Source organism: Chiloscyllium plagiosum, chromosome 8 (genome assembly GCF_004010195.1).
Source record: "Chiloscyllium plagiosum isolate BGI_BamShark_2017 chromosome 8, ASM401019v2, whole genome shotgun sequence".
In the NCBI taxonomy this organism is placed as follows: Eukaryota; Metazoa; Chordata; class Chondrichthyes; order Orectolobiformes; family Hemiscylliidae; genus Chiloscyllium; species Chiloscyllium plagiosum.
In genome coordinates this window covers 2,767,627-2,778,198 of record NC_057717.1, presented here as the reverse complement: position 1 = coordinate 2,778,198, position 10,572 = coordinate 2,767,627, and positions in this window count along the sequence as shown.

Sequence of the window (10,572 nt, the reverse complement as noted above, 5' to 3'; positions counted from 1 at the left end):
TTGCCTAATATAAAATTTGAAACACACTGTGCGGCAGATACAGCCCCTTCCTAGCCACTGACACAACCTACACATTTACATTGTGACAATCCTGACTGGAACTCGCAACACTCTGCACTTCAGACTTCTGAATTTTCTCCCCAGGCATAAAATAGTCCATGCCTCTCTTCTTTCTATTCAAAAGCATCACCTCGCACTTTCTCAGGTTGTACTCCATCTGCCACGTCTTTGCCCACTCTCCTACCCTGTCTAAATCCTTCTGCAGTCTCCCTGCCATCTCAATGATATCTGATCCTCTACCTACCTTTGCATCATCTAAAAACCTCGCCGGTGTGCCCTCAGTTCCTTCACCTAGATTGTTAATATACAAAGTAATAAGTTGTGGTTCCCTTGTGGAATACCAGTTGTCATTGGCAGCTATCCCGAGAAGGACCCTTTTATTCCCACTCGCTACCCTCTGCGAGACAGTCAAACTTCTGTACACACTAGTACCTTGTCTCTGATACCATGGGCCCTTGTCTTACTCAGCAGCCTCCTGTGAAGCACATTGTTAACATCCTTATTGAAGTCCAGATACATAGAATCCATTAGCTCTCTTAGGTCTAACCTGATTGCTACTTCCTCAAAGCGTTCTAACAGATTCATTAGCATGACCTCCCCTTGATAAAACCATACTGACTTCGCCCTACTTTACCACGCACTGGCAATTATTCAGAAATCTCATCCTTCACAATGGATTCCAGGAACGTACCCACGACTGGGGTTAGGCTAATCAGCTTGTAATTTTCTGTCTTTTGCCTTATTCCCCTTTTAAACAGGGTGTCAGCGAGATCCAAGGTGGCGGCGACCAAGTCGGTCTCAGTCTGCAGAGCTTTGCCAAAGACTCAGGCAGAGTGGGGTATCCACCGTCACCTCACCTGCTAAGTTGCGAAAATAGTTTTTCCCAGCATCCTTCGCCATTCTACATCAAACTTTAGCAGTCTGATGCTTTTTTAAAATGACCGAAGGTAAATGTTCTCGCAGTTCACAACAGGCAGGGACTTCTCCCCCACTACCTTTTAGCAACAGAGACGTCTGAGGCCGCCCCGGGGCCCTGACCTGCAGGGGCCAGCCTAATCTCGGAGTTTCTTAAACTCTGAGAGAAGATTGATGAGATCATTGAAGAGACGCAGTTCAGGTGGGAGTCGATCTCGGTCATACTGCAGAAACATGACGGAGAGAACGAGAAACTCGGGCAGCGTGTCGAGAGAGGTGAAAGCAAAGGGCCACGGCCTCCGAGAACACTGCTGAGTCATCCATGGGTCAGGTCTGGGCTCTGGACCATCGAGTCCCGACCTTAGATGAACATATTGATGACCTCGAAAATCGAGGTCATCCGAAAAATATTCTGTTGCTGGGCCTTCCCGAACGGAAGGAGGAAGGTCAGCTTGTTGATTTCCTGGAACAATGGCTCCCACAGCTGGTGAAACTGGAGTCGGAGCTGGGCCAGTTGCGGGTTGAGCGGGCCCATTAGGTTGCTGTGCGCCGGCTCAGGTCGGACCAGCGCCCCCGCCAGGTCCTAGTTCAACTTCAACATTCTAGGGAAAAACAGATGCTGCGAGAGTCCACCAGAGTGTTGGGGAAGGATCCCCATGGCATGATATACAAGGACTCGAGGATAATGTTGTTCTCTGGCTGTGGTCCACAAGAGGAAGGCACTTGATGAGGCGAAGAAGCGTCTGAAGGATTTTAATATTCAATATTCTATGAGATATCCAGCAATGCTATGCTGCAGTCATGTCATGGAGGATCGATATATGACTTCAGTTCACCGGAAAAAGTAAAAGAATTCCTGGATGCTCTCAAATAGACTGCATGATTTGAACTGTATGGATAATGACTTTATTTTGCCCTCCCCCCCCCCCCACTTTTCTGTTCTTTTTCCTCCTCCTTTCTTCCTTTTTTCTCTACTCTATCTTTCCATGGTGGTGGGGGAGTTCCTTATCCTTTCTATGGACTCTTATCTATAGCTCGTCCGGTTTATTTGATTATTGGGTGTCGTTCTGAGTGTTTTTTTTATTTGGTTGCTTATTACTTGCTGGGATTGTAATTTTGTAATTTTATGTATTTTTATCTTGTATTGTTTTGCGAAGTGTATCGAGGTGTTGATGTGGGGGCGTCGCCACTTTTACCTCCTGCCTTATAAGTGTGTTGGAATTTATTTAGTCTACTTTGTAATGCCTGGGCCGAGGGCATGCGTCTGGCTGGGAGATGGCATGGTGGGATTATTGGAAGGTAGTAGTGCCTCCTCTGAACAAGGGGGAAGTCTCGTCTTACATATGTTTATGTTATTTGTTTCTAGGAAAAGTTCTTAGTTGTTTTGATTCAGCTGTTTTAAAGAAAGTTCTATGTGTGAATCATTTTTGGTTTTTATTCAATGTCTTTTGGGTGGGGTTCTTCCTCCTGTGGGGCCTCGGGCTTGCTTGGACTATCATGGCGAGTCATTCGTTTAGCTGGTGCACCGGTAATGTCAAGGGGAGCCACTCATTAATCAAAAGGAAAGAAAAAGCATCAAGTCTTAAAAAAAGAAATGGTTGAATGTAGCCCTTCTACAGGAGACACATCTACTTGATAAGGTGCATTCGAAGCTGCAACAGGGTGGATTTGGCGTGGTGTTCTTTTCAATTTACAGCTCAAAAATTAGGGGAGTTGCCAATCTTACTGGGAAGAATCTTCCCTTCCAAATGCTAAGCCAGAAAAAAGATGAGTCTGGATGGTATATATTAATTGAAGCCCTAGCATATGGGAAGGAATATGAATCCCCATTGCCTGCTGTAAACCCACGCAGACTCCACAAAGACAGTTGCCCGAGACAGAAATTGAACCCGGGTTTCTGGCGCTGTGAAGCAGCAGTACTTACCACTGTGCCACCGTATTCGTGCACGAGTTCTCCCTCCTGACATATTTTTGTAGCTAATTAATTTACATACATCAAAAAGTGTAGCGCTGGAAAAGCACAGCAGGTCAGGCAGCAGGAGAATCGACGTTTTAGCATAAGCCCTTCACAGGAATGGGGAATGAAGTTATATGGTAAAAACAATGACTGCAGATGGTGGAAACTAGATCCTGGATTAGTGGTGCTGGAAGAGCACAGCAGTTCAGGCAGCATCCGAGGAGCAGTAAAATCGACGTTTTGGGCAAAAGCCCTTCATCAGGAATACAGCGGTATTCCTGATGAAGGACTTTTGCTCGAAAAGTCGATTTTACGGCTTCTCGGATGCTGCCTGAACTGCTGTGCTCTTCCAGCACCACTAATCCAGAATGAAATTATATGGTCAGTCCAATTCTGGTTAACAGTAATCCCCGCGATATTGCTAGGTGGGTGTTCAGTGATGGTGGTGGCATTGACCGTTCGAGGATATGGTTCACTTCTGTATTTTTAGAGGGAATTGTTAGAGGCACGTGTGTAATGGAAGTGATCCTTGTCACTGTTAAGCACAGGCCTGCGTATTTCCAGTTACTTGTTGCATTTGGATAAGAATTGCTTCAGTATCTGAGTAAATCACGAATGGTGTTGAACATTGTCCAATCATTGGCAAGTATCCCCGCTTGTGACTTTAATGTATAGGGAGGGCCATTTATGATTGGGCCGAGGGCGGAAAGTACTCTTATAGCTCACTGATACTGACCGTCTCTCTGGGTTAGAAGGCTTGCTTCAAGTTCCACCTGTTCCAGAGGTGTCAAACAAAACATCTGAACAGAATAATGTTACAGTATCTTCCCCAATGAGCTGAGCGAGGACTTGGTTAGCTCAATGAGTTGGATAGCTAGTTATTAATGCCAACAGTGTGGGTTCATTTCCTTCACTGACTGGTGTGAGTAACGGATTGTACTTTTCAACCTCCCCCTTACTTGAGGCATGATGACTGTCCAGTTTAACTACCACCAGTTGTCTCTGTCTAACGAGAGAGCAGCCCTATAATACTGTAGGAGCATGGTGCCTTACCTTTCCATTTTTGATCTACGGGCTTACTCAAACGCCAACACACGGGAACTGCTGCGGAGCTGAGTTAGCTGCTCTCCACCAACTCCAGCCACCTTCCTTAGTACCAGGTATAACTTCAGCCAGTGCAGACGATTCCTATTTACTCCAGTTTTGCCGTTAATCCTGGGTACGACACTTGGTCAAGTGCAGTTATGACAATGTTAAAAATGCAGTCACTGTCGCCTCACCTCTATAATTCAGCTGTGTATTTTCTTGCTATACATCATTAAACTAAGGCTTCCATGAGCCCAAGGAATAAGTGGCCCTGGCAGAGCCCAAACTGAATTTCAGTGAGCAGGTTGGTGCTGAGGAAATGCTGCTTGTTTCCACTGTATTATCCAATAACATTCCAGCACTTTCTTAGTGATAGGGATGAGAGCAATGGGGCAGTCATTGATTGTCTGCTGTTTGGTCTGTGTGTGTACAGAACATACCCGGAGAGTTTCCCACAATGTCAGGTATATACCAGTGCTGTATCCCAGCAGGATCAGCTTGAATGGAATGTTATAAGTGTCCACAGCCTTTTCATTCCCCATCCGTCCAGCCACATGGAGACACCACACAAAATGAATTGAATTAGTTGAAGACTGCCATCTGGAGGAGACTAAAATTGATCATCCTATCGATACTTCTGTCAGAACATTGCTGTGAATGTTTCAGCCTTACCTTTTCTATTGGTGTGCTGAGCGCTTCCATCATTGAGGAATGTGGTATTTGTGGAATCTCCTCCTCCAGTGAGTTGTTTGATTGACGACACAATTCATGCTGACAGCATGTGACAGGATTGCAAAGATTAGGTCTGATTTGTTGATTAGATCTGTTTGTCACGAGCTTTTTATGCCATTTGGTGAGTAAGTGGTCCTGTTTGGTAACATCACCCTCATTTTGAGGTGTACTTGGTGCTGCTCTTGGTAGGCTCTCCGGTATTCTCCATTGAACAAGGGCTTATCTCCTGGCCTGACTGTCAGTATAAAGTGGAGCATATGCCAGGCAATGACAGTGAAAATTGTGCTGGAATACAGTTCTGCTGCTGTTGGTAATGACCCAAACCACCTCACACAGGCCAGTGCTCAGTTCTAGATCTCTTTAAAATCTGTCCGATTTAGCATGGGGATCGTTTCTCTCACATGTGTGTTCATGCATGTACACGCACACACACATACATACAAGTGTAAAAGTGGGACTTTGTCAACAGAAATACTGTTTGAGGTGTCACCGTTCCCAATATGGTCATTGATCAATGTGTCTGCCACCAATAGATTTCTCCCTCTCAGTTGACCCCCTCCCCGACACTGTGCAGAGCCAGTCTCGCAGCTATGTTGTTTTTTGAACCAACCATCTTTATCAGCAGTGCTGCTACGGAACCCGACTTGGTGGTGGTTTTGACATGGCCCACCAGTACACATTCTCCAGCTCTGTCACTCTATAAGGGCTTCCTGAAAGTGTTGTTCAATGTGGAGGGACACTGATCCTTCAGCTGAGGGGGTGGCGGGGGGGAAGAGTCAACAGGAGATTTCCGTGTCTGTGTTTGATCTGACACAGTAAAGCTGAGGGAGAGGAGTCAGCAGGAGATTTCTGTGTCAGTGTTTAATCTCACACCATCTGGTTTTGTTACGTCACATTGTTGCTTGAGCAGTCTGTAGGATACCTCTCCCAAGTCTTGCCCTAGACCCCAGACTTTTGGAAAGACGGATTTCCAGTGTCTGCAGGACTTTTGTTTTTGTCACTGTCAATTGATGGGCCTCTTCTGTCTGTATGATACTCTATAACTCTTGTGATTGGACACTCCAAGGTCTCACTCCTTCAGTTCCTCCCAGTGCCTTGTCTATTCCACAGATTTCTACAATATGTTCTCCAGTAAGTCATTGCACAATACCGTTTTTAAACTATCTACGTGTATCTCTGTATCCTTCCCTGTCATCTCCACCAGCCACTGCATCCATCTGTATCTCAATAACCCTCCGTATCTCCACAAACTTTATCTCATACTCCAGCCCCATCTATCACTATAAATTCTGCCAGCCCTTACACCCCTCCCTATCTCTTTAATCTCCAGCGGCTACACCTCGTAATGCGTAATTGCCAGTAGTGTTAGGTGAAGGGGTAAATGTAAAGTAATGGGTCTGTGTAGGTTGCTCTTTGGAGGGTTTGTGTGGACTTGTCGGGCCGAAGGGCCTGTTTCCACACTGTAAGCTAAAATGTGCTTTAAAAAGTGTGTCTGTCATCATTTTGATTCGAACCTCGACGCACAAAGCCTCATTTGAAGATCCATCCAAGATATTGTCCATCCTTTCAGCATTAACTGACTTGCTAATTAATAATGTAACACCACCTCATCTTTAACACCCTGCCCTGTTGTACCTATAGTTCCAGTAGAACAGAGTATTGAGTTAGCCCTGACCTCCCTCAAATGCGTCTCTGTGATGGCAAAAATGTCACCTCTCCACATGTCAACTCATTCCCTTCGCACATCTGTCAGAGCCTGTCTGATAATACTCCCAGCATTAATGTAAGCTGTAATATAATACCTGGAATACCCTGTACCTTGGAGTTCTTCAGTCATTTCCTGTTTGTTGTCAAACTACTCAAACCATGAACCACAACTCTAACTCTGGCACTGAATGAATATCTGTGGAATGGTAATTTCTTATTCAAAGAAAATACATTAATCAAGTGCAATTTTCCAGAACTGAGCAGTCAGCTCCACATACAATGAGTTTCTGATGGTTAATTCCCTGCTCAGTGTGCAGAGGGGACAGCCCTCAGTAATGGAGAAAGTGACGACTGCAGTTGATGGAGATCAGAATCAAAACATGTGGTGCTGGAAAAGCACAGCAGGTCAGGGAGCATCCAAGGGGAAGGAGAATCGATGTTTCGAACGTAAACTCTTCATCAGGAAGGTACTGGTGCATTCCTTTATTTTTTCATTCCATGATTCACAGAATGTTGTGAACTGTACTTACTCAGGAAGGCAGCACTGTAAATTGCACTGAAATGGAAAGCAGTCAATCAGTTGGTTGGGCAGGGTGTAGAAAAGATGAAGGGAAATATACACTCATTGAATGAATTACAAACATAAGGATAGGTAAATCCCCTGGGTCAGATGGGGTTACCCTCGGTTACTCCAGGAAGTGACGGGACAGATTGGCGTGCTTTGGCGATGATCTTTGCGTCCTCACTGTCCACTGGAGCAGTGCCAGCCAGATGATTGGAGGATGACATATGTTATTCCCTTGTTCAGGAAAGGGAATAGAGATAACTCTGGGAATGACCGAACAGTCAGTCTTACATCAGTGGTGGGCAATGTATTACAGACGTTTCTGACAGACAGGATTTTCAATTACTTATAAAACGATAGTTTCATTTGAGAGAGACAGCATGGCTTTGTGAGGAACAGGTCATCCCTCAGAAACCGTATTGAATTGTTTGAAAATGTAAAGAACACGTTTGATGAAGGTAGACCAGTAGATGTGGTGAACAAGTATTTTAGCAAGGCGTTCCCCATTGTAGGCTCATTCAGAATGTATGGAAGCACGGGGCGCAGAGAGATTTGGCAGTTTGGATACGGGCGTGGCTGGCCTCTCGAAAACAGAAGATGGTAACAGATGAAAAGTATTCCGCCTGGAGCTCAGTGACCAGTGGTGTTCCACAGGGGTCAGCTCTGGGACATGTGCTCTTTGTTATTTTTATTAATGACTTTGATGAGGAAGTGGACAAGTAGGTTAGTAAGTTTGCCGATGACACGAATGTTTGTGGGATTGTGGATAGTGTAGTGGGCTATTGTAGGTTGCAACAGGATATTGACAGGATGAGAGCTGGGCTGATAAGTGGCAGATAGAATTCAAACTTGAAATGTGTGAAGCAATTTAAATTGGAAGGTTCCATAAATAATACAGGGTTAAAGGCAGAATTCTTGGCAGTGTGGAGTGACAAAGGGATCTTGGTGTCATTGTCCATAGATCTCTCAAAGTTGCCACCCAAGTTGACAGGGCTGTTGAGAAGGAATACGGTGTGTTGTCTTTCATTATCAGGGGTATTGAGTTTAAGAGCAGCGAGGTTATTTCTTCGCTCTATAAAGATGTGGTACAAACACACAGAATATTGTGCTTAGTTCTGGTTGCCTCATTATAGGAAACATGTGGAAGCCTCTCATTATAGGAAACACGTGGAAGCGTCAGAGAGTGTGCAGAGGAGACTTACCAGGGTGCTGCAAGGACTGGAGGGCATGTCTTACAAAGAAAGGTTGTGCGGCTAGGGCTTCACTCCAGCGGTGATAGCAGGGTCAGATAGATTAGGAATATTTAAGTCTTGGATAGACACACGAAAGTGAGTGCATTGAAGGTTATGTTGGTTAGTCTGGTCTTAGAGTAGGATAAAAGGCTGGCAAAACATTGAGGGCTGAAATACCTGCACTGTGCTGTACTGTTCAATGTTCCAAATTTCATCAGATTGTGGATTTTCATCAGTTGGTGAATGTGTGAGGGACTGAGGTGTGTGAGGGAGTGAGGTGTGTGAGGTCAGGAAGGTGGGGAGGGGCGTTAGACCAAGAATACCAGTTTTGATGTAATTGTTACATTCATCTGAGTGTCAGCACAGTATGTGTGGTTATCTAGACCAGACAAAATCCACCAAGTTCAGTTCGTAAAGCGATTTTTGGCTTGCAAGGTTTGTTCCTGGTTTCTTCAGATACATTCTGTTGGGTGACCTATGAATTAGTATCTGACCATCCACAGGCATGTATAATTTTATTTTGATACTGTTGAATGTGAAGGTACACTTATTGGATATAGTTTCAGAGGTTTCACCGTGAGACACAAAATACTGTAATAGACTGTCAATTGTGAACGCTTTCACGCAGTGTCTGGTTCAGGGTGCAGATGTATGGAGTCTGGGGGACATGCCAGATGGCATCATCATAAGTAACTTGTGCGATGTGATTCTGATACTCCATGTCCATACATCTACTCCATGGGCCAGGCTCTGACTGAGGATACATTTATAAGGCCTGGTTCCTGGTCAGTCATTGGTATCTAATTTAGACAGCATTTGTACCTATGATTCTCTGTGAGGGAATGTTTGAATGACTGCCCTAACCCAGGTGGGAAACTCTCTTCACAGATTCAGGACCAGTGTCTCTCTGAGTGCTACATGCAGCTGTGAGGTCCAGTAGCACTGTACCCGAATTCACCCTTTTGGAATCCACATTTAATGTTGGTCATGATGCAAAGTGATGTGTTTGCTGACCTGAACAATAATCAGGAGTTTTGCATGTTTGTGAATTGGGCAATAATAAGGTATGAGCTACAATTATTCAACTGAACAATAACTGCACCAACTCTGAAAACGATAACATTGATTCTATATTGATGGAATTAAAATATAAACACCGAACAAACTTTTATGACACAAACGTAAAGAATACACATTTTGTTTTTATCGAAAAAGAACATGTTGTCTGACTATGCTGGTGATCACAATTACACATTGAATCTCAGTATTCAAATGCCTAAATTGTCGCTCTATCATTTGCAAAATGGTTGACCTCTGACTGATTGAATATTCAGAGTGAGCAAATTATTGAACAATCAAATAGAATTATAACGCTTACACAATTAAATATAATCAATCGATTTAATTTCTCACCTGAAATGTGTTAACTTCAGTTATTTTCCAACAATTCTATTAGTTTTAATATAATGATGGAAATGGATAGTCTAGATCTAAAAGTTGACGTTCTAAATTGGAGAAAGGCCAATTTTGACGGTATTAGGCAAGATCTTTTAAAAGCTGATGGCGGCAAATGTTCGCATGTAAGCGGACGGCTAGAAAATGAGAAGCCTTCAGAAATTAGATAGCCGGAGTCTAGAAACAGTATATTCTTGTTGGGTAAAACGAAAGGTTGACTAAAGAACTTGAGAGTCTGCTTAAGAATAGGAAGGAAGGATATGATAGGCACAGGCAGGATATATAGAGTGACTCGTTAGAAGAGTATAAAGGTAGAAGGAGTATACGAAAGAGGGAAATCAGGAAGGCAAAAAGGGGACATGAGATAACTTTGGCAAATCGACTTAAGGAGAATCCAAAAAGACTACAAATACATTGAGAATAAAAGGGTAAACAGGGAGAGAATAGAGCCCTCAAAGATCAGAAAGGTGCCTTTGCGTGGAGCCGCAGGAGATGGGAGAGATACTAAACGAGTATTTCGAATCAATGTTTACTCAGGAGAAGGACATGGGAGATGTAGATATACGGAGAAATAGATGGTGATATCTTGAAAAATGTCCATATTACAGGGGAAGAAGTGCTGGATGTCTTGAAACGCATGAAGGTGGAAAAATCCCCAGGACTTGATCGATCAGGTGAAACTTGAAAAGGTTCAGAAAAGATTTACGTGCATATTGCCAAGGTTGGTGGGTTTGAGCGACAGCTGGAGGTTGAACAGGCTGGGGTCGTTTTCCCTGGAACGTTGGAGACTGAGGGGTGACCTTATAGAGGTTTATAAAATCATGAGCGGCATGGATAAGGTAAATAGACAAGGTATTTTGCCT